Below are 24,711 nucleotides of genomic sequence, written 5' to 3' on the forward strand. Positions count from 1 at the left end.
CATTTGCAAATATCTTCTCCCATTCTGTAGGTTGTCTTTTAGTTTTGTTGACTGTATCCTTTGCTGTGCAAAAGCTTCTTATCTTGATGAAGTCCCAATAGTTCATTTTTGCTTTTGTTTCTTTTGCCTTGGATGTATCTTGCAAGAAGTTATTGTGGCCAAGTTCAAAAAGGGTGTTGCCTGTGTTCTCCTCTAGGATTTTGATGGAATCTTGTCTCACATTTAGATCTTTCATCCATTTTGAGTTTATCTCTGTGTATGGTGAAAGAGAGTGGTCTAGTTTCATTCTTCTGCACGTGGCTATCCAATTTTCCCAGCACCATTTATTGAAGGGACTGTCTTTCTTCCAGCGGATAGTCTTTCCTCTTTTATTGAATATTAGTTGACCATAAAGTTGAGGGTCCACTTCTGGATTCTCTATTATGTTCCATTGATCTATGTGTATGTTTTTGTGCCAGTACCACACTGTTTTGATGACCACAGCTTTGTAGTACAACCTGAAATCTGGCATTGTGATGCCCCCAGCTATGGTTTTCTTTTTTAAAATTCCCCTGGCTTTTCGGGGTCTTTCCTGATTCCACACAAATCTTTAAGTAATTTGTTCTAACTCTCTGAAGAAAGTCCATGCTAGGGCAATTTACACGTTTAATGCAATCCCTATCAAAATACCATGGACTTTCTTCAGAGATTTCTAATTTGAGTAGCTTAGTGAATGGGAGAATATTAACAAGAAGAAAAAAATTCTAAAATAATGTTTTAATAGTTTTAAATATAAAATTCAAATATTTCAGTAATTTTTACTAGCTTTGTATCAATTAGAAATTAATGTCTATAAAAATTAAAAAGAAAAAATAATAGATGTAAAATTAGTTTAGTTCAGTATTGCTGAAAATGAATAAAAACACAATTCTGTTTAACCTCTACTACTGTTCACCCTGGACAATTTCTTCCTAATTGATGGCAATAGCTTTTTAGTGGAAATTTTGCATCAATTTGTGTCTCCCTCTCCAACACATTTCCCACATCGTGTTCAGAGTATTCTGGTAGTATGCAAATCTTATAATGTCAATTCTTAATGGCTCCCCCTTTTATTCAGAAAAAAAGAAAGCCCCAACCTAATGTGGTCTACTCAGACCAAACAGGACAATTTTTCTGTCCTCACTTTCTGAGCTCCAAGCATACCAAAGTCCCTTTCAGTTTCTCAACTCATCATAGTAATTTCTTGCTTCAAAGACTTTGTGCATTTTCATCCTTATGCCTGGAATCTTCTTCACCTCTCTCTACCTGCATCACTTGGTTACTAAGAATGAGTTCATCATTCCAGTTTCAGCTTCAAGTACCACTTAGGGAAATTTTCTCTGACTTACCAGATCTGTTCCTCTTACTACATAATCCCATGACATTTCATACTTCTTCATAGTACCATTTCTTCTAGATCTATTTCCACTCTGATTTTCCACCTCTCATTCTTACAGTTATAGGGTTAGCTTAGGGTGACCAAAGACATCTTGGGAATGCACTAAAGAGGAAGGTGTATTGAGGATACACTGAGTTTTTATTTAGAGAATTTATTTATATGGTTTGCTGTCACTTCCATGATAGTAGTTATTCCTACATGTCCCTGTGAAAAAATGGCTTCCTGTAATAGCCCTACAGAGTGTTGTGCCATTGTGACTTGAAAGTAAAGGGCTAAATGTTATATGCTGAAATGAACATATCCTAACACTAGAATTACATGGGTGGTGACAAAGGAACAAGGTTGGAAATATAAAAAGCCAGAAGTCAGTCTGTGGAAAATTTTCCAAATCTTTTATCTTAAATATGAAAGGTTTTCTCATATTCGATGACACTCTAAATATTTACATGACATTGCCTACAGTAAGTTGTGATGCTGAAATAAGCTTTTTAAAATTCAGTAAGAAAAAAAAGTCACCCCCATTAGAAGAATAAAATTAATTACCTGGTTTTTATTCCCATCGGAAAAGATTACAAAATCTTTGTTATATGAAGAGAAACTGATATAGTATTCAGTCAAAATATAGAGGAATGTTATATACAATTTTCTAAGTTTATGAGCGAGTGTGTTTATTAGGTTATATTGGTAATTATAGGAAGCTTAATGAAATTTCAGTTTTTTTGCTCTGCAAATACTATGTGCATTCACTGTAACTATACAGGAAGACACTATTGAAGTTATATATGAGTAATAACAGGTTAAGAAATGTCAGGTCTTCTTATAAGAGAATGATCAAGATTCTACTACCTTTAGCATCATCATTATTATTTACCATCTTCAAAAAAGGAAATGAGAATTAGCATTGTGTTTTCCATCAAAGGTCCCATTACAAACACAGACATTTTAGAAACATGGTGTTTGGGCATATTTAAAGTCACCTTAGTTTTTTTGTAGGGCTATACCCTCAGTTTTTTCCATCTACTCCACAGTCAGACAGCATTCATCAAATAATTATTAGTAAAAGCCAAGGTGGAACATCCCGCATTGTTGCTTTCACGGTGATTATTCTTTTCTCGACTTTTAGAATGATCATTTAGTAAGTAGACAAAAGCTTACTACATAAGGAGTCACTATAATTAGATCTCTCTACCTAGCAATTCATTCCTAAGCTACAATTGTCATGGCAAAGGAAACAATCATAAAAAAATGCAACCTATTGAATGGGGGAAGATATTTGCGAACAATATATCCAAAAGAGGTTAATATCCAAAATATAAAAGGAATTCCTACAACTCAATAACAAAAATTCAAATAATCTGACTTTAAAATGGGCTTGAACAGATATTTCTCCAAAGAAGACATATGAATGGCATTGTTGTATATGAAAAGATATGAAGAGATGCTCGACATAACTAATCATCAAAAATGCAAATAATAATCACGGTGAGATCACCCACACCTGTAGGGCAGCTATTAACAAATAATAAAAAAAAGAACATCTGTTGGTGATGATATGGAGAAACCAGAATCGTTGTACACTCTCTGTAGAAATTAAAAATGGTATAGCTACTGTGCTAAAAAGTAAGTTCCTCAAAAAAATTAAACATAGAAATACCATATGATACAGCAATCTTATTTGTTGGTATATATTCGAAAGAATTGAAGTCTAGATCTCCAAGAAATAGCTACCCTCCAGGTTCACTGCAGCATTATCCACAGTAGCCAGGCAATGGAAACAATGTAAATTCCATGAATGGATAAATGAAAAAAAAAAGAAATATAGTATATACATACAATGAAATATAATTCAACCTTAAAAATCTGAAGGAAATACTATTATATATGACAACATACAATCTGTATCATATTATACTAAGTGAAACTAGCCAGTCACAGGACGAATAATGCGTGACTCCACTTACATGGGGAATAAAAAGTAATCAAACTCATAGAAACACAGAGCAGGATGGTGGTTGCCAGGGAATGGGGAGAGGTATGATTGGAGAGGTGCTGTTTAAAGTATATAAAGTTTTAGTTATGAATGATGAACTGAGATGTGCTGTTCAGCATTGTGCCTACAGATACCAATACTATATTGTGCAGCAAGAATTTATTGAGGGTAAGCTTCATGTTAAGTGTTCTTACCACAGAGAAGAAGGAGAAGGAAGATGAGGAGGAGAAGAAGAACAGGAAGAGGGAGAGGGAGTTTATGAAGGAGGAAGAGGAAGATATGGAAGAAATAGAAGACAATAAGCAGAAAAGTGCAAGAGAGCCATGTCTTCTCCTTCTCCTTATTCCTGGGAATCCTTGTTGTAGAAGGACTGTGTGGACTTTTAGGTTGGCGGTTTATTCTAAACTAGTCAATTACCACAGGAATTGTAGGAAATGTTGACTAAAGAAGTGATCCTGCATCAAAATAGAAGGGAAAAAAAAATCTCATGTAGTTCTTGAACTTGGAGGATCTGACTCAACATGAATATATACACAAATAAGATTAGCTGAATGAGCCAAGTACTACTTTTTTTTTTAAACTGTGAATATTTACATCCTTATATTCAGTGAATTGTTGAGTAAACTATCTTACATCTTTAGCTTTCTGTAATTATAGTATTACTCTTATACACTTCTGAATTCCATGGCAATTTATTTCTAGAAATGCTTTGTAAATTAACGTGATGCTAACTAGGATGTCAGTTCAGAAAAGGCTCCTTAGATTTCTAAAATGAAAATTCAACTATTCTAAAGCTAACGCCTGTCTTTTAGGCAAACAAAGTAAGTAGACACCAACCTGGGTAAATATGAGGGCTAACAGATGGCTCATGTTCTACATGAAATATTATCATCACAGAAATCTGCATTTTTAATATTAGATCCTCTTTGCCAAAATGAGTTGGAGGACTAAATATAAAGAGAAGACAACCAAGGTTTATCTCTAGAGATCCATTTAACATGATGTGACCCAGCACCTGGAAAAATATAGGGCGGGGGGGCACAGATTTATTTCATTAATACTTCCTACATTTTTAAATTCTCAGATTAGCTAGTGATAACATTGGAAACAAGATAACAAAGTCAGAATAATGAGAGATGAAGGATGGGCAAATTTTTGTTGTTCACACCCTTAAGGGCAGAAGGAAGGAAAAATGAAAGGAAAATAGGAGAAAGGAAGTCTAATCACACTGTGTATAAGAGAACTATCAAAAATGAACTGTACCTGTACCAAAACTACACTTCAATCACTGTCTAGCTCAAGATGATAAAGGTAGCAGATGTATTTTTAAAAGCACAGAATATTCCTATAGCAACCCAAAGAGCAAAATAAACAAACTATATTTTTCGACTTCTAGAAGTACTTCATGCATATTCATGCTCCTTTAAGTCTTCTAAATGAGTAAATCACAGGCAGTTTTACAGTAATTACTGGATTCCAATATTTATAGAAAACTGACCACCATGAATACATAATTATTCTATTATGTCCACTCTAATAAAAAGAAAGACTATTCATTACCAAGACCCAATTTTTTTTCTTCCTTGCCATACAGAATTGAACTGAAACACTTGGTGAGGAAACACGTGGGCAGAATATCTATCTCAGAGAAATTATATCTGTACAAGATTGATCTATTTAATTTTGATAAAAGTGTACAGAAATGAATAATCTACTTCATTAATAACAAAACCAAGTTTTGCTTAAAATGGAAGGATTTCATAAAGTAACTTTATGGACATGAACACATTTATTATTCTTACAAACTTCACTCTGAGAATTTGAGTATTTGTAACTGTCATTACCTCGATCTTTATAAAAGTAATTACATATTCAATTGTGTAATTTTTCTTGATGGAATGACGGGGGCATTGTGATTACTCTCTTGAATAGTACTTGGAAAAATTTAACAAAACATGTAATAATTATTTTTTAGATTATTTTATCAAAATGAAATACAGTAAAGCAATGGAGTCATTTTTATATATTACTTCAAAATTAAAATTGATAGGTATGTCTTTGTTAAAGCAAAACAGAAAAGAGAACATGATTCAAAAATTTTCTTTGGAAAGAATGTTCCAGTTATTTATGTCACATATAGTAGAATTGGCAAATGGAGATTTTAGAAAAGCTGAATAAAACAATTCACACATTTTTTCTTAGTATGTCAACAACCAACTACTGACACTCACACATCACTTGCTGGGTGCCTGCCACTGTTCTTAGTGCTTTACATACATTAATTCACCTAATCCTATGATGTAGGCTTAAGGATTATTTCTATTTTACAGGTGAAGACACTGAGTTATGGAAAAGTACAAACCTTAAGTCACATAGCTAAACTAAAATTCAGTCCTCAGCAGACAAGTCTGAGTCTGAGCGCTTAACCATTATGCTATAGCACTTCTCACAGTACAGTTTCAATTGACCAAAGAAAGATTAAGCAGAAGTCAGAAATGCAACCAGAAGTGTCCCATAAAGACAGAACAACTTTACAGTAGTACCAAATGAGAAAAGAGAGGTTTAGGACAACTGTTAAACCTATGCATTTCTAAGATAAGTCCTTGACATAGTCTCTCTCTTAAATTCTACTCTAATCTTTAGCATAAAATAAGCTTCTAAGTATTATTATTAGCTCCATGTCACCTATAAGGAAACTGAGGCTTAAAATGGTTAGTGAACTTGCCCAAGATGACACAGTAAGTGCTAGCACTCAGGTTTAAACATGACAACAAATCAGTGCACACTCTTAACCAGGATAATATGCATTTTTTTTGGCAAAAAAAATTCATCATTCTGATACTTGGTTTCTCCTTGGTGTAGGGAAAATACCAATTTAGAGTATCTCAATATTTCAGGCTGATATTCCATGGTTACAAATGTCTTATACTTAATGACCACATGGAGCAGTTAGTTTTATGGTGACCTTGGAAAGGTATATCCTTGGTTACAAGGGAGAAGTGTACATGGGCTTACTAAGAAAATGAAGTTTTACCAGATTACCCATTTGAAATACCCCACCCAAAAAGGATGTTAAAATTAAGAGACTAAAGAAATAAGTTTTGACATACTTCTTTAAACTTCTATTTATCCAAATAGAAAATATTGATCTTTTGAAAATCTAATTTCCTTAAACACATTTAAAATGTAATTAATATTTTATCTTATTAGAGGTAGGTGTGATCTAGAAGATGAAGATTCTACCAAGGTTTTGATGCTTATTTGGTGATTTTGGAGCTCAAGGATTTTGACCTCATCAATTAACCTTTGTGTTAGATGATCTTTTTTTCTCTGTCTGTCTCCCAACTTAAATCTCTTACAATCTATTATAAGCTTCTGAGAGAAAAAAAAAAATCATTGAAAATAAGGAAATAATCCTGGAGTAGTATGGTGAGTCAAGAATGAGTACTTGTTTTTCATTTTTCCAAAGTCAGAATGAAATGTGCTGAATTCCTTGGAGAAAACAACAACTGCCTAAAACCAAGGGCTATTATATCTTTAAGCATATAATTTACTTTATAAATGTACGCAATGCATATTCACCACCCTATGGGAATGCAACTAAACATATACACTAGGGAGTTTTGTTTCATTTCAGCAGAAAAGTGGAATATTGATGTGTATTCAAATTATTCATTACAGAAAAAAGTCTCCAAATAAGACTAGAATCACATGTAATTCCTCTAGTCAACACTGAAGGAAGTATTTCAATACACATTCTTTGATAAATGATGCCAAATGTTTCAGTTATTTGACTCACATATAGTAAAACTGGCAAGCATAGATTTTAGAAAAACTAAAAAACAACTCATACATTGTCTTAAATAATTTTGTAGTTGTGCATTTATTCATTTGATGCATTTACCTAGTTATGCATACATACAGACAATCTCAATTCCTTTCTTTTTTAATTCTACACTTTGACTTTCCTTTTCATTTAAATGCCATAGATCTATAGAGTCATCCATCCCATTCCTAAAGAACCAGTCATAATTATGGACTCAAACATTGCTGAGTTTCATAAAACAAGGAAGGTCACGAGTCCTTGATTAACTATACTAAATATGTGAAATGTTGCTGAGGAAGGTCAATATGATGTAACAATCAGTAATGTGTCAAGTATGGGATTAACATAGGATGCCTGGGTGGCTCAGTGGTTGAGCACCTACCCCTGGTTCAGGGTGTGATCCACAGTCTCAGGATCAAGTCCCACACTGGGCTCCCTGCGTGGAGCCTGCTTCTCCCTCTGCCTACGTCTCTGCCTTCCTCTCTCTGTGTCTTTCATGAATAAATACATAAAATCTTTAAAAAAAAGTATGGGGTTAACAAATTGGTAATACCCATGATTCATTACTTCTTTTAGCCACAGGAAGAGAATTACCCTTAAGGAAAAAAAAGAGAGAGAGAGAGAGAGATGTGAGATGCCTCAAAGGGTTTAGTCTGGTCTACTTTAGTAAGTCTAAGAATTTGAAAGAGACAAAAATTTTATTAGAATTAGTATTATTAGCTAGAATTTATGAAGGGCTTGTTATATACCAGGTCTTGTGTTAAGATTTTTAACTGTATAATATAATTATATTTAATCCTTACAATGACCCAGTGAGATATCTGCTATTATTTAGAGAAACACTTATAAAAAATGAAATTAAAATGAAGTAATATTTATCTATGCTCACATGACTTTTCACCAAAATAGGTGTGATTCAAATTCAAAACTGTCTGGCTCTAAACTCTCTATTCTTAGTATACTTTTAGTTATTAATTGTGCAGGTAAATTAAATAAGCCTTTATTTATTTATTTATTTGAGAGGAAGAGTGCAAGTACGGTGGGAGGGGCAGAGTGACAAGAAGAGAGAGAATCTTAAGCAGGCTCATGCCCAGAATGGAGCTTGATCTCATGACCCTGAGATCATTATCTAAGCAAAATCAAGACTTGGACACTTAAGTGACTGAGATACCCAGGTACCCCTAAATAAGCCTTTTAAATGACTATTTAGTGTTAGTAAGATACAGTGAGCTGTGGTGAATGGAAAAGAATGACAGTTTATTTTCCTTTAATCAAATATAGTTATTTGATAATAGTTTAATGATATTAAAAGTACATGACTAAACATAAAATTGATTGATAACATAAACACTATGGACCTATTTTTAAAGAACAGTATATGGAGTATACTGGCTTCTTTATTGAGAGGGTAAAGAGTTATAATTATAATTATAAAATATAAGTTATAATACAAGTAACCACATGGAAGTCTCAAGTTAAAATGTATTAGTAGTATCAGGGGAGGAGTTGAGATAATGGAGGAGTAGGGAGACCCTAAGCTTATCTCATTCCTCCAACACAGATAGACAGTTATCAAATCATTCTGAACACCCAAAAAATCAATTGAAGGTCTGAGAGAACAAAAACTGCAAGTCTACAAATAGAAAAGCGACCATCTTCTGGAAGTTAGGAGGGTGGAGAGTTGACTTGGGGGAGACATAGCTGTGGGTACAGTGGTAGGGAGGGAACCATGCTTTTGGAGTTTACTTCAAAGTATCATAAGCAATGGAGCACATCATCTGAACTTTTAGAAGTAGATTAATATGGGGAACATGCCTGGCTGAAGGTCGCTTAGGTGGTGAAACGGGGCGGAATTCGAAGAGGGACAGCATGATTTCAGGATACTCTGGGTCTCCAGAATAATGAGTGGCACCAATGTGCTGCACTGTTTCTAGGTATAGGAGCAGGGGAGCTTGCTGAGAACAGCGAGTCTTGGTGTTGCCTTTCTGCTCTATTTTGCCATAAACTGTGAACCACTTTGTGGTAGTGCCACTGAATTCCTGGGACAGGCTGGCAAACAGCAAAAGTAGGGTGAGACCCTCCTCCAGAGGAACAGTGTGGGTCCATGGTGAGGGAGTCCCTAAGATTTCGAGTTTTGAAACTCAGTCAAGTACCTGAGACAAAAAAAAAAAAAAAAAAAAAAACTTGGACACAAGCAGGGCGAATGCAATTCAGGGTTCTGCTGGAAACTGGGGAAACAAGAAGGGTGATTGATTATTCTTCTTTGATGGCTCCCTGATGAGTGCAGGGCTCAAACTTTCATCTCTGGGGCTAGGGAGTCGGGCACCACTATATTCATCCTGCACTGAAAACCTTCAGGGAGCAAAACAGTGACACCTAGTGGAGGCTGGAGCCACTTATACCAAGCCCTGCCCCTCTGCATTGTGGTGGTGTTTCCATCAGAGTAAGTCCACCTCAGAATCAGTGCAGTAAGCCCCTCCCCCAGAAGACCAGCACAAAGAACTTACTTGCACCAAATCTACAATTTATAGAGTGCTGAAGATATTCAGCTCTAGGAGAAATAGGATCTAGTTTCCTTTTTACTTTTATTCTTTATTTTTAAAATTATTTTTCGTTTATTTTATTTTTTCAATACATTTTAAAATTTTTATTTTTTATTTTTTATTTATAAGTATGTTTTTTATATATGCATGTTTTTAACTTTTTTATTTACTTTTCCTTTCTTTTATTTATTTTAAATTTTTTGATCTAGCTTCTTTTAATAAGCAGAACAAAACACACACACACACAGCCAGGATCTAGTTTTTATTGTTTCTGTTTGTTTGTTTCTTTTTCTTTGTTTTTTGTTTTGTTTTGTTTTGTTTTTTATTTTCTTTTCCAGATAGAATGATGACACATAGAAATTCACCCCAAAAGAAAGAACAGGAAGTAGAACTCATGACCAGGGATTTAATCAGTACAGATATAAGTAAGATGTCTTAACTCGAATTTAAAACAATGATTATAAGAATACTAGCTGGGCTTTAAAAATCACAGAAGACACTACAGAATCCTTGTTACAGAGATAAAAAACTACAATCTAGTCAGGCCAAAATTAAAAATGCCAAAACTGAGATGCAAACTCAAACTGATGCCATAAAAATGAGGAGTGGATTAGTGATATAGACCATAAAATTATGGAAAATAATGAAGCTGAAAAGAAAAGGGAAAGAAAAGTAATGGATCACAAAGGTAGACTTTGGGAACTCAGCAACTTATTAAAACAATGACATTTGTACCATAGGAGTCCCAGAAGATGAAGAAAGGAAAGGGGGAGGAAGGTTTATTCTAACAAATTATAACTGAAAACTCCTAATTTGGGTAGGGACACAGACATCAAAATCCAAGAAACACAGAGAATTCTATTAAATTAAAAAAAGCTAACCACTGACAAGGCAAATCATGACTGGCAAGTCATATTCACAAAACACATAAACAAGGAAAGAGTCCTGAAAGCAGCAAGGGGGGAAAAAGTACTTAACCTACAAGGGAAGATAGATTACGTTTGCAGCAGATCTGTCCACAGAACTTGATAGGCTGGAAGACAGTGGCTGGCCATATCCAACATGCTGAAGGGGAAAAATATGCATCCAGGAATTCTTTATCCAACAAGGCTGTCATTCAGAATAAACGGAGAGATAAAGGGTTTCTCAGAGAAACAAAACCTAAAGGAGTTTGTGAACACTAAACCAGCCTTGCAGGAAATTTTAAGGGAGACTCACTGAGTGGGGGAAAAAAAATAAGGCCAAAAGCAACACAGATTAGAAGGGACTAGAGAACATCACCAGAAACGCTACAGGCAACGCAATGGCATTAAATTCATATCTTTCAATAATCCCTCTGAATGTAAATGGACTGAATGCTTCAATCAAAAGACATACAGCATCAGAATAGATTACAAAAACAAAACAAAACAAAACAAAACAATAAGCTCCAAGGATATGCTGCCTACAAGAGACTCATTTTTTACCTTAGGTTGAAAGTAAGGGGATGGAGAACCATCTATAATGTGAATGGATGTCAAAAGAAAGCTGGAGTCACCATTGTCATATCAGATAACTGGATTTTAAAACAAAGACTGTAACAAGAGATGAAGAAGGGGACTTTAACATTCCACTCACTGCAATGGACAGATAATCAAAGCAGAAAATCAACAAGGACAAAGGTTTTGAATGACAGAGTGGACCAGAAGGAATTAACAGGTGTCTTCAGAACATGTCATCCTAAAGCAGCAGAATACACATTCCTTTAAAGTGTACATGGAAAAAAAATAATAAAGTGTACATGGAACATTCTCCGTAATATATCACATACTGTGTCACAAATCAGGCCTCAATAAGTACAAAAAGACTGAGATCACACGATGCATCTTTCAGATCACAAGATGTTGAAACCTGAAGTGAACCACAGAAAAAATTTGGAAATGTCTCAAATACATGGTAGTTAAATAACACTCTACTAAAGAATGAATGGGTTTACCAGGAAATTAAAGAATTTTTTTAAAAAATACATGGAGGGATGCCTGGGTGGCTGGGACACCTGGGTGGCTCAGCGGTTGAGCGTCTGCCTTCTGCTCAGGGCGTGATCCTGGAGTCCTGGGATTGAGTCCCACATTGGGCTCCTTGACTGGAGCCTGCTTCTCCCTCCGTCTATGTCTCTGCCTTTCTGTCTGTGTCTCTCATGAATAAATAAATATTTAAAAATAAATAAATAAATAAATAAATAAATAAATAAATAAATAAACATGGAGGCACATGAAAATGAAAACAAGACAGTCCAAAATCTCTGGGATGCTGCAAAGGCAATCCTAAGAGGGAAGTATATTGCAATGCAGGCCTACCTCAAGAAGCAAGAAAAATCTCACATATACAACCTAACCTTACACTTAGAAGGATGTAGAAAAGAAACAGCAAATGGAGCCTAAAGCCAGCAGAATAAGGGAAATAATAAAGACTAGAGTAGATAAAAACTAGTATAACAGATTATCAAAACTAAGAGCTGGCTCTTTGAAAGAATTAATAAAACTGATAAACCCCAAGCCAGACTTATCAAAAAGAAAAGCAAAAGGACCCAAATAGATAAAATTATGAATATAAGAGGAGAGATCACAACCAACACCACATAAGTATAACCAATGTAAGAGAATATTATGAAAAATTATATGCCAACAAACTGGCCAATCTGGAAGAAATGAAAAAAATTTCTAGAAACTTACAAACTACCAAAACTGAAACAGGAAGAAATAGAAAATTTGAATTGACCCATAACCAGCAAAGGCATTGAATCAATAATCAAAAATCTCCCAACAAACAAAAGTCCTGAGCCAAATGGCTTTCCATGAGAATTCTGTCAGACATTTAAAGAAAAATTAATACCTATTCTTCTCAAATTGTTCCAAAAAAATGAAATGGAAGAAAAAATTCCAAGTTCATTCCATGAACCCAGTATTACCTTGATTCTAAAACCAAAGACCCCACTAAAAAGGAGAATTATAGGCCAATATCCCTGATGAACCTGAATGCAAAAACTCTCAATAAAATCTAGCAAATCGAATTCAATAGTACATTTAAAAAATTACCACAATCAAATGGATTTATTCTTGGGCTGCAGGGTGGTTCAATATTTGCAAATCCATCAGTGTGATACACCACATTAATAAAAGAAAGGATAATAACTTATGATCCTATCAGTAAATGCAGAAAAAGCTTATGACAAAAATAAAGCTTCCTTTTATGATAAAAACCTTCAACAAAGTAGGGATAGATGGGATATACTTCACCATCATAAAGGCCAAGTATAAAAGACCCACTGCTAATATTATCTTCGATGATGAAAAACGGAGAGCCTTTCCTCTGTGGTCAGAAACAAGGGAAGGATGTCCACTCTCACCATTACTATTTAGCATAGTACTGAAGTCTTAGCCTCAGTAATCAGGCTACAACAACAACAACAACAACAAAAACCTAAAACACTTCCAAATTGGCAAGAAAGTAGTCACTTTCACTATTTCCAGATGACATGACACTTTATACCTGGAAGACTCCACCAAAAAACTGCTAGAACTCATAAAAATTCAGCATAGTTCCGATCTATCCTCTCAAAACTATAAAACACTAATAAAAAGAAATTGAAGAGGACACAAACAAATTGAAAAGCATTACATGCTCATAGATTGGAAGAACAAACATTGTTGAAATGTGTATACTACCCAAAACAATCTACACATTTAATACTGCTCCTATTAAAATACCACCAGCATTTTTCACAGAGCTAGAACAAACAATCCTAAATGTTTATGGAATCACATGAGATCTCAACTAGCCAAAGTAATCCTGGAAAAGAAAAACAAAACTGGAAGCATCACAATTCTGGATTTCAAGCTATATTACAAAGTGGTAGTCAACAAGACAGTATGGCACTGGTGCAAAAATGGACACACAGATCAATGGAACAGAATAAAGAACCCAGAAATGGACCCACAGCTGTAAGGTCAACTAATCTTCCACAAAGTGGGAAAGACTATCCACTGGGAAAAAGTCTCTTCAACAAACGGTGTTGGAAAAATTGGACAGCAACATGCAGAAGAATTAAATCAGACTACTTTCTTAATACCATACACACAAAATAATTCAAAATGGATGAAAGACCTAAATGTGGCACAGAACACCATTAAAATCCTAGAGGAGAACAGAGGCAGAAACCTCTTTGACCATGGCCAAGCAACTTCATATTAGACATATCACCAGAGGCAAGGGAAACAGAAGCAAACATGAACTACTGGGACTTCAACAAGATAAAAACCTTTGGCACAGCAAAGGAAACAATCAAGAAAACTAAAACGTAGCCTACAGAATGGGAGAGGATACTTGGAAATGACATATGTGATAAAAGATTAATATCCAAATTCTATAAAGAACTGATCAAACTCAAAATCCAAAAAGCAAATAATTCAGTTAAGAAATGGACAGAAGATATGAATAAACACTTCTCCAAAGAAGACATCCAGATGGCTCACAGACACATGAAAACATTCTCAACCTCACTCATCGTCAGGGAAATACATTTCAAAACCACAGTGAGATACTACCTCACACCTATCAGAATGGTTAAAATCAACAACACAAGAAATAATTGGTATTGGCAAGGATGCAGAGAAAGGGGAACCCTCTTGCACTGTTGATGGGAAAGCAAACTGGTGTAATAAACAGGGCAAAGTCTGTATAACAGGATCAGGTTTCCTCAAAAAGTTAAAAATAGAACTACCCTATGATCCAGCAATTGCACTACTAGGTATTTATCCAAAGGATACAAAAATACCGCTTTGAAGGAGAAAGACAATCATCATATGGTTTCACTCATACGAGGAATATAAGAAATAGTGAAAGGGATTATAAGGGAAAGGAGGGAAAATGACTTTGGAAAAATTAGAGAGGGTGACAAAACATGAAAGACTCCTAACTCTGGGAAATGAACAAAGAGTAGTGGAAGGGGAGGTAGGCGGGGGGCTGGGGTGACTAGGGGATGGGCACTGAGGAGGGTGTTTCACGGGATGAGCACCGGGTGTTTGTTATACTATATGTTGGCAAATTGAGCTTCAATAAAAATAAATAAACAAACAAACAAATAAATAAATACACCCTGATGTTTATAATAACATCATCAATAATAGCCAAACTATGGAGAAAGCCCAATGTCCATTAATTGATGAATGGATAAAAAGATGTGGTATATATATAACTCAGCCATAAAAAGAATGAAATCTTACCATTTGCAATAGCATGGATGGAGCTAGAGCATATTCTAAGTGAAATAAATTAGAGAAAAATATCATATGATCTCATTCATATATGGAATTTATGAAAGAAAACAGATGAACATATTGGAAGAGGGAAGAGAAAAAAAAAAGGAGAGAGAGAAACAAACCATAAGAGGTCTTAACCATAGAAAACAAACTGAGGGTTGATGGAGGGACATGAGTGGGAGATGGGCTAGATGGGTGATGGGTAATAAAGAGGGCATTTGTGATGAACACTGGGTGTTATATGTAAGTGATGAATCACTGAATTCTACTCCAGAAACCAATATTGCACTGTTATACTAATTAATATAATATAATTAATTTAAATTAAATTTAAAAATTTAAAATGTATTAGTAGTATTTTGGAAGGGGCAAAAACATTTTAAACTGTCCTTCCTCTGCATTTCAGTGCTAATATTCATCTTAGCACAGAATGTATTAAATAACTACTAATTTTCCTACTCAGTTAATAGAATTGTTCTATTAAACAAGCATCATTTTGATCCCAAAATTGATCAAGTATCTCACCTATCATATACTCCTCTCCCTAAGCAAGGCTATATTTTGTGAAAGATAACATATGTGTTCTTAGAGCTGGCCTTACTGACAGATGATTTGAACAAAAGGACAAGGTGTTGAAGAAAGAGGAGACTTACTTAAAAATAAACTACATAGGATCCATTCATAGGAGTGGTTGAGTGTCTGCCTTTGGCTCAGGCATGATCCTGGGGTCCTAGGATCAAGTTCTGAATCCAGCTCCTTGCTGGGATACTGCTTCTCCCTCTGCCTGTGTCTCTGCCTCTCTCTGTGTGTCTCTCATGGATAAATAAATTAAATCTAAAAAAAAAAAAAAAACAAAAAAAACCCAAAAAACAGTGATCCACATATCTAAAAACAGGTACGTTTCAAAACACTTAGAAGGAGAGTGGGGACATAAGTAAAATTTAGGAATCTGTAAAAATTGAAATAATGAATAAATGAATGAGAAACAAGAGGTGGACCTCACACAAAACAATGAGCAATATGTGCTAGAAAATACAGGATTTGATACCTCAATTCTGTGTACCCCAAATCCAGTCATTTCTTCTGCCCTACCCACAAGGAAAGCAGTGCTAGTCTTCTTTCTGATAAGCTTGATAGATTTAGCAAATAAAACTACAGGATACTAAAATTTCATTTCAGATAAGTAACAAATACAAGGTTTTAAAAATTATTACTATAAGTGTGTCCCATGCCTTATTTTTGTTGCTTATAAACAACGATAATATCATAAATAATAAAACAGGAATTATTCATTGTTCTTTTTAAGATTTTTATTTATTCATGACAGACACACACACACACACAGAGAAAGAGAGAGAGAGAGAGAGAGAGAGAGAGAGAGGCAGAGGGAGAAGCCGGCTCCATGCAGGGAGCCCAATGTGGGACTGGATCCCAGGTCTCCAGGATCACACTGCAGGCTGAAGGCAGCGCTAAACCGCTGGGCCACTGGGCTGCCTTCATTGTTCATCTGAAATTCTCACTTAAATGTGTGTACTATATTTTACCATGCAAGCCTACACTCCAATACCTGACCCATTCTATCCCTTGGTTTTCCTAAAGGTCCCCAACACCCCCCTGCACACTTTCTTCTATCTTATACTAAAAGGATGTTGGTATTAATAGAGGAAAACTTTGAGAAACTATTTCTGAGTTAAGAAAAGTTTTATTAAACTTGACATTTAATTAGTCATGGGGAAAAAATTAATACAAATTTAGAAAAATATTAATAATAAAGAGTAGACCTAAATTGAATGATGGAGTAGAGAAGGTTGTGAAAGCCCTAGGACATTAGTTTATTTAGGGAGATTTTCATGTAGAGGGTAGATAATATTATCACAAATTGTCTTCTCAACTGAAGACAAAGAAAGGAAGGAAGGAAAGAAGGAAGGAAGAAAGTGAGGGAGGGAGGGAGGGAGGAAAGAAGAAAAGAACGAAGGAAGGAAATGAGAGAAGAAACAAATGAACTAAAAATAAATGTTGAATTTGGGAAGGTGTTTACTGATAATCTTATAAAGCAGCACTCTCCAATAAAAATACAATGCAAGCCACAATTGTTATTTTTCAACTTTTTGTCACATGAAGAAAAGTAAAAAGAAACAGGTAAAATAGTTTTTATCATTTTATTTAACTAAATATATCTAAAAATATTGTCATTTTGACATGCGATCAATATAAAAATTATTAATAAGATGTTTTACTTTTTTTGGGTAGAAACTGTTAAAAATCTAGTTAAGTTTAAACTAAGCTGTGTTTGAAGATCTTGATAGCCACAAGAGGCTGGTGGTTACCATATCAGACAGTGTAGCTCTAGGGAAACATTACTGTAACTGGAGATAAAATTTATACATAGGCGACTAAAATGATGGGGAATTAAAGATAGTTGGTTATTTAAATATTGGAGAATCTAATAGGAAAAGTTCTTAACAAACAGATGAGACTTATAACTCTGATAGCTGAGAAGCAATCTTTTTACCACAAGGAAAAGAAGAATGAAAGACTAAGTGCAGCAATAAGTATAATTGAGAAGGACATTTACCAATTTTTTGCTTATTAGATTGGCAAAGATTTAGAAACATGGCAATATCAAGTTCTGCTTAGGTTGTGAGTCAACATGAACTCTTATATAAGATACTGTAAATGAGAATGAAAATTGATGCCATCACTTTGAAAAATAATTGAGCATTATTTTAAAAAGTCAAAGATACTCATACTATAAAGCACAGCAATCTTGTCATTAAAACAGGTCATTGAAGCTTTTGCAGATGACTCCCTGTACAATTATTTTGCTACATCAACTCTTTCCTTTAAAAACTTTAAGCACAAATGCCTTCTCTTTGCCTCTGTTCATGTTGTTCCTTATAACTTTACTTTTCTCTTTTTCCCCCCTTCTCTGTGCCCAAATCTTAAGTATGCATTAAAGCAATTTAGTCCATAAAAGAAATATTCATTCATTCAAAAAATATTTAGGAACTAGCCACTATGTGTCACATATTTGGAGCACAATAGTAGTCTAGATAAATATGTTTCCTACCCCTGTGCTTGCTTCCACACATGCACCACACATATTTCCTATTCAAAATTCTACTCTTCCATACATCACAGCTCATGTTTGATGTATCATTTTATCATACTCCCATTTGTAAGCCAAGCACCTCACTATGCTATTAATAGAGCATGAATAAATGCTACGAGCTGAACAAACATGCATCATCCTCAGTTGCTAAATATCTTTCTCCTATATTGCTAAGCTTGTAGTGCTTCAAGGTGCATTGGGGCTGGAGCTTCTCTGCCTTCTACACCAACCTCTTACCTGCACAAAAGCCTGATTGCCCTCCGTATCTTTCTCTATGTTGACTAATTTGGAGGACTTGGGCATTTTTCGTAAGAAATCACTGTGACAGTCACACAGACCTTGAGAATCTGAAGGTGGATTATAAATCAAGGTTGGGAAAGCAACTTCCAGTCAGTGTAAATATATAGAGAAAACACACTGTTTATGCTACTTTAATGAGTAATGGTAGCATTTAAAGGATGCGTAGGGTAAAAATAATTGAAGTTTTTCTTTGTTACAGCAATACTTTCTTCTATGGGATTCTCTGAATTTCTAATCATTTACCCAGGATTTTTTAAAACTGGTAATGTATTTTTTATAAGTTTGTCAAGCTCCCGTTCCATGGTAGTAAAAACTGCTTTTCAGAATGTTGTTGCTAATTTACACACATACCAGTTGTCTATGAGACTGCTTATGTCTCCCAAAACACACAGGGAGGATTTTTATCTTTTTATGTTATGTTTGCTATGTTAGATGGCAAAAAAAACAAACAAAACCAAAAAAGGGCTCTTTCATGTTTTTAAAAAACTTTTCATTCCCTTATAACTGAAGTTAAACTATTTTCATATGCTTATTATTCTTTTGTAGTTCTCATACTTTGAAACTTCTTTACCATTGTTGACCAATAAAAAAAAGACCTGAGTGTTTTTAAAATTCTTTAACTCTGTACTTTTGAAAAGTACTTCCCCAGTTTTTTATTTATCATTTTATTTTGCTAATAATGACTTTTTGATGTATAAACGTTTGTAAATTTTAATTCAAGTATTTTGATCTTTCCCTTGGAATTGTCTCTGTTGCTTTCATACTTTGAAAGTTTGTTTATGCTTAGAAGTCCACAGATCACAAAAAGTAATTATCTAAATTGTCATTACATTATAAGATTTTAGCTTTACATTTACCCTACGTTGACTTTCCATTAATCTATAAATTCAGCTTCTGTGTTTCCCTCTTGAATTTATTTTGGTATATGATGTGAAATGAGGATCTAAATTATTGCCCCCTCCTAAAAATAGCCAGTATGTTCAAATCTATTTATTAAGTCATCCTTCTTTTGCAAATGGTTTGTGGTATTTTTTTAATTCTATGCATTGAATTCATATACATGTGATTACACATATATTTCTGTGTTTTCTATTCATTCTTATTTATCTGTCTGGATATTCTTGTGCATACTGCTCTTTAATGTACTGTGTCCTAATATGTTCCAAAATTTAGAATATGCTTCAATGTGTTTTAAATGCATGTTAAAAATACATTTTAAAGGACAGAGTCACCTAAGTTCTTTTTTTTTTTTTTTTAGTCACCTAAGTTCTATTACTCTTTTATGCCATGTTGACATTTTTTAGTGTCTGATTTTGAAGAGTCAGCATTTTAGATAGTTTTGTCTTTTTTTGCAATTTTTTCCTAAACAGCATCATCTATTTATTTAGTTATCAACACAAAGTATCATAAACAATTTTTAAAAGCATCTTTCAGCAATTTAAAAAATAATGATTTACGTCATTTTGAGATAACATTTAGCCCTAAAAACAAATCTTTCATAAAGAATCACTAAATTAAACTCACCTCTCCTCTGATCTATAAAACAACTTCAAATTTGACTTATGGATCAAAAATATGTCCATAAACAGGTCACTGGAAACTTATGATGAGTCTGGTAGCACCCTGGCAATGATGCAAGCAATGTTTTTCTAAAAACACCAATTTGTCACTCTCTAATACTTTGCCACCATAATGATTGTCCACAGGTGTGAAGGAGTGACTGAACAGAATTCAATGCCCATGTGCATTAAGTAATTATGAGACCACCATGATGGGAAGAGTCACTGCTTTATATTTATACCATTCTGAGGAATAAGGGAGAATTAAGAGGGAAAAGTGTGGGTGGGGAGCACAAGTAAGGAAAAGGAGTTAGAAAAGATAGGAAAATGACAGGTGAGCAGGAGGGAATTGTAGAGGTGGGTATTTGAAAGGAACTGAAGAGATACCATCCCCAACACTCTGTGTGTCTTTCACAACTTCAGACAACTATGTTCATCAAGGAAAGGAAAGAGGATTAAAAAATCAGGCATAGTACCTTCTTGTGCAGATGTTTTATTCTAACAAGGAGTGCTTCATTTAAATATAATGCTGTTTGCTTTGTGCAAAACTGAAACTGAAACATTTGTAAAGGTTTCTTTGTACTGTTTCTAATCTATAATTTAACAGATTTGTTCCACCAGAATAAACATTTGCTGAATGTCATGGAAATGGTTTTGAAAAGTATAATGTCAGCAAGATCGCCTCTGAACACAATAGTTGAACAAGGCAGCACCTGTAAACTGAAATACACAGACGTACCCACAAAATGGGCAATGTTTCAGATACAGTCAGTGTCACAGCCATGGTTGTATTCTTTCACTTTTTTTTTTTTTTCAGTTCTTAAGACATGCCCTCAAACTTTTCCTCATATTCTACACAAGCAAGGGACATAAATCACACAAGGCTACCTGCCCATTTGTCCAGAATTGTTGCCTAAGATCCATCCTTTGAATAACTTATACCCCTGACCTTTCTGATCAATAAGATGAATGATAAAGGCAAAGGTTCGTGGTTTACATCTTCGCAGAAGTTTCCATCTCCTCTGAGTAGTTAAAATAAATAATTCCTTTAGTGTTATTCATTGCCTCCTGCAAGCAATATTTGTATGTGTGTGGGCGTGAGATGTACTGCATCTTCTTACCTTTGATGTTTGGTCTTGTTTTGGGGCTGCTCTTTTGACAAGCTTTCAAAAGCCCCCTACCATGAATGTCGAATTAAGTACCCTTATGAATATGCATGAACATAAACCTCATATACTCATTTTGGTGGCTACTTACTGTGCTGGGTTGCCCTGGAAGCCATTCCAAATGGTTTTGATTTTGCGTTTGAGATTCTTAATGGTGGTAATTATCTATTGCAGCCATGCAGTACCAAACATGATGCGTGTTAGAGATACTTTAAAAAATAATAATAAAAACGACTAAAGATGTTAATTCCCACATTTTAGTTCCTACAGGGCAATTAGCCCCTAGTAATGATGTTTATATTTATATGCAAATTTTTCAGGAAAAATGAATCTTAACAGAGACTTCATTTCATATCAATACGATTGGGGGATGAGAGCAGTCCATCTGTCTGTAGAAAATGCCTGCCATTAGCTCTACGTGTAGCCTATTTCTGTAATAGAAACTATTTAATCTTAAGTAATTCATTCTTCATTTTGTGTTATTTTCCCTTCCTTCTGTTCTTTTATTAAGACTCTTAACTAATGTACAGTATGTACGGCTCTTCAGGGCCCACACATAGGTAACTTGCCACATTTTCTTTTGAGTATCATCTGTTCTTTGAATTATTACCTAATATCCTCACTATTCCTCATTTTGGGATAATAATTGAGTAACCAGAGCAGGCTTCTCAGGGGATACTTACTTGTTAATATCCTCTGTTTTAGGGATTGCAACAACATTCAAGACAAAAATATAATGAAGAAACAAAGTTTTCGCTATAGCTGCAGCTTTTGCCTAGCTTCTGCTCTGTGGAAACTAAAGCTTACAGCTATTCATGAACTCCACATTCAGAGGGAGGAAAGAGGCTCAGTCGAGAGTCAAACTTCCTATTGCAATGCTCCTTCTACTCTAACACAATCTCTTAATATGGAGTGCCCCTTAATAACAAATCCTTTTTTCTGTACTCCTTTTGCCTCTGCAAGACATTTTAAACTATCATTTGACAATTCAGTTATTTAGTTAATGTCATTTGATATACTGCTTGCTTATCTTAGATATGTTCCATCGCAGAGAAATGAAGTGCACATCCATTAGTTCATTTAAGAGTTGTTGTCATGTGTTTTAAAGACAGCAAATAATAGTTTCTTTTTAGCTATCAAAAATGGAGACTCTCTAAATCCATGATTATATAAAACAAAATTGTTGAGTGAATACAGAACTCTAAAGGTCTATCTATTACTGTGAAAGCACTGGAGATGTAGTTGAGGATAATGAGAAAATAAAGAGGAAAGGGAAAAAAACTAAACAGGAATAGAGCAGTATTGTAAGAATATTGTATCATATTTACACCACCTCCACTTCTATAATAGGGATTCTTTAAGAATAGTAACGTGTAAAGGCAGGGGTAGAATTTGGTGAATCTGCTCTCTTTAACCAAATTCAAGTATATGGAAATCACCCACAATTTTCCATAGGAAAAAATGCGCCTACTTGACATCTATGTATATTTTTCCCCTTTAACCTAGAACAAATAAGCAAGGAAGCCAACCCAGAATTTTTAAATAAGAATCAAATAACACAAATAATAACATATTTCAAAACATAGATGCTCACTGTCACTCACAGTCAAAATCTGGAATGAAGGAATCTGGGAAAGGGAGAAATTTAGCATCCTGCCAGGGGAAAATCTCATTAGATTCTCTTGAGATTTATCTGTCACTCTGACAGGATAATTTGATTTTAAATTCCATCACTGCTAGCCCTAATTTTTAAAATTCAATTGGAAAAAAAGTGACTTCTCTTTCTCCCATATAATGAATAATAGGATAATATAAATCAAAATCAAGGGTGCTATTAATCAAAAATTACAAGAAAAAGATTTGAAAATTTTTAGGGTTTGAGAGAAGTAGAAAAGTTCCCCTCCCTCATTCCCACCCACCCATTATGGAGCCAGAGTGAAGATCAGTTAAAAGAGATTCTTTATGAGGCTCAATTTAGAGAGTCAAAAGTTTTCTTATCAATGCAGAATTTTAATACTTTCTGAAAAAGTCTGGTCTCTTTCAAAAGAGCAGCACTTATTCAACCCCACACTGAGCCCATTTAGTGCATTATTATCAGAATTCTTTCTTGAATAAGAGTTTTTCAGAAAGTAGACAAAACACAGTAAAATGTCATAAACATACCCTTACTTTTAGGTGTTATAGTTAGCATCTCAAATTGTATTAAACCTTGCAAAAGTCTAGTCCCTTCTCTTTCCGCCTTTCAATAAAAGACAAACAGTTTAATATCACTGATGGATGAAAGTAATGCCACTTTCAGAAACTGATCTACTTGAAGATTATTGCTTGCTTTTTCAGTTGCATTTCTGTATAGCACCTCAGAATTCAGGTATTCTCACTTCCACAGTGATAATCAAACTACTCATTAAAAAGAACAGAATTACATCCTGATGAAACTGGAACAGAGTGCCATATCTTAAGAATTGCTTTTTACATTTCCAGGTGACACACTCCATATACTCCCCAAATATTAAAATTTCTAAAGAACGAAGGACTTAATGTCAACCTGCTTGTTAGGGAATCGGGTTCGTGAAAGGTGAGCAGCAGAATTTTTTAATATAAATTTGAGAAGTCAGAGGCGCCTCTCTCTTAGCCGCTTCATTTAGCACAACCAACTTTGATTGGCTCACCTTCCAACAGAGTTCTCTCTTGTAACATTTACTTTCTCTTTAGGGAGCTTTGTTTCTCATGCCGTATATCTGTCACACTTTTAGTCCTTACCTCCAACTTTTTCCCTGCCACATTTCTTTTAGGTAAATGAATGAAGAGACAAACTGTGTCCTATTACTTATGAAAACATCATTGTGGCTCCCCAGGAAATAGGCTAAGTCCAAAATGGTCCCTGTCTTAATTGGAAGTTAGAACCAAAATGCTTCATACAATCTCATATTTGAACATGTTGCAACATCGTGATTCTACTATCTGGGACGTCAAAATATTGAAACGCTTGGTATATTCATGTTATTTTAAAAAAAGATCACATTTTCTACTTGTTAGCCTAGCAGATAGTCTTTTGACAATGTTTTTTCAGTATTTAATATGTGTGTATATTCATATATATATATATGTGTGTGTGTGTGTGTGCGCGCGTGCATGCGTGTGTGTGTGTGTGTGTGTGTGTGTATAGTGTATAAAATAGCATAAACGTGGTGATGGACCCGCCACCAAAGTATGAATTAAGGGAATTTGAGTGAGAAATGTAAATTAACTTTACTCTAACTTATCAAGAAAAATCAATTCTAATTATTTTAAATAATGGCCTCTTATATCGTCCAGATTTTAGAAGTTTAAAGGAGGCACTTACCTTACAAAGTTACTAAGGTTCCTCTTTCGTTCATGTAATTACTCAGGTCTCATGCCTAATTCCTCATAAACAGTGTAGCCTTAGTAGCAAATTCTCACCTGTTGCAAATTTAAAATTGAGATCTTTTCAATACAGTAAAAAAAAAAACAAAAAAAAGG

This window comes from Canis lupus, chromosome 4, assembly GCF_011100685.1.
Source record: "Canis lupus familiaris isolate Mischka breed German Shepherd chromosome 4, alternate assembly UU_Cfam_GSD_1.0, whole genome shotgun sequence".
Taxonomy (NCBI): Eukaryota; Metazoa; Chordata; class Mammalia; order Carnivora; family Canidae; genus Canis; species Canis lupus.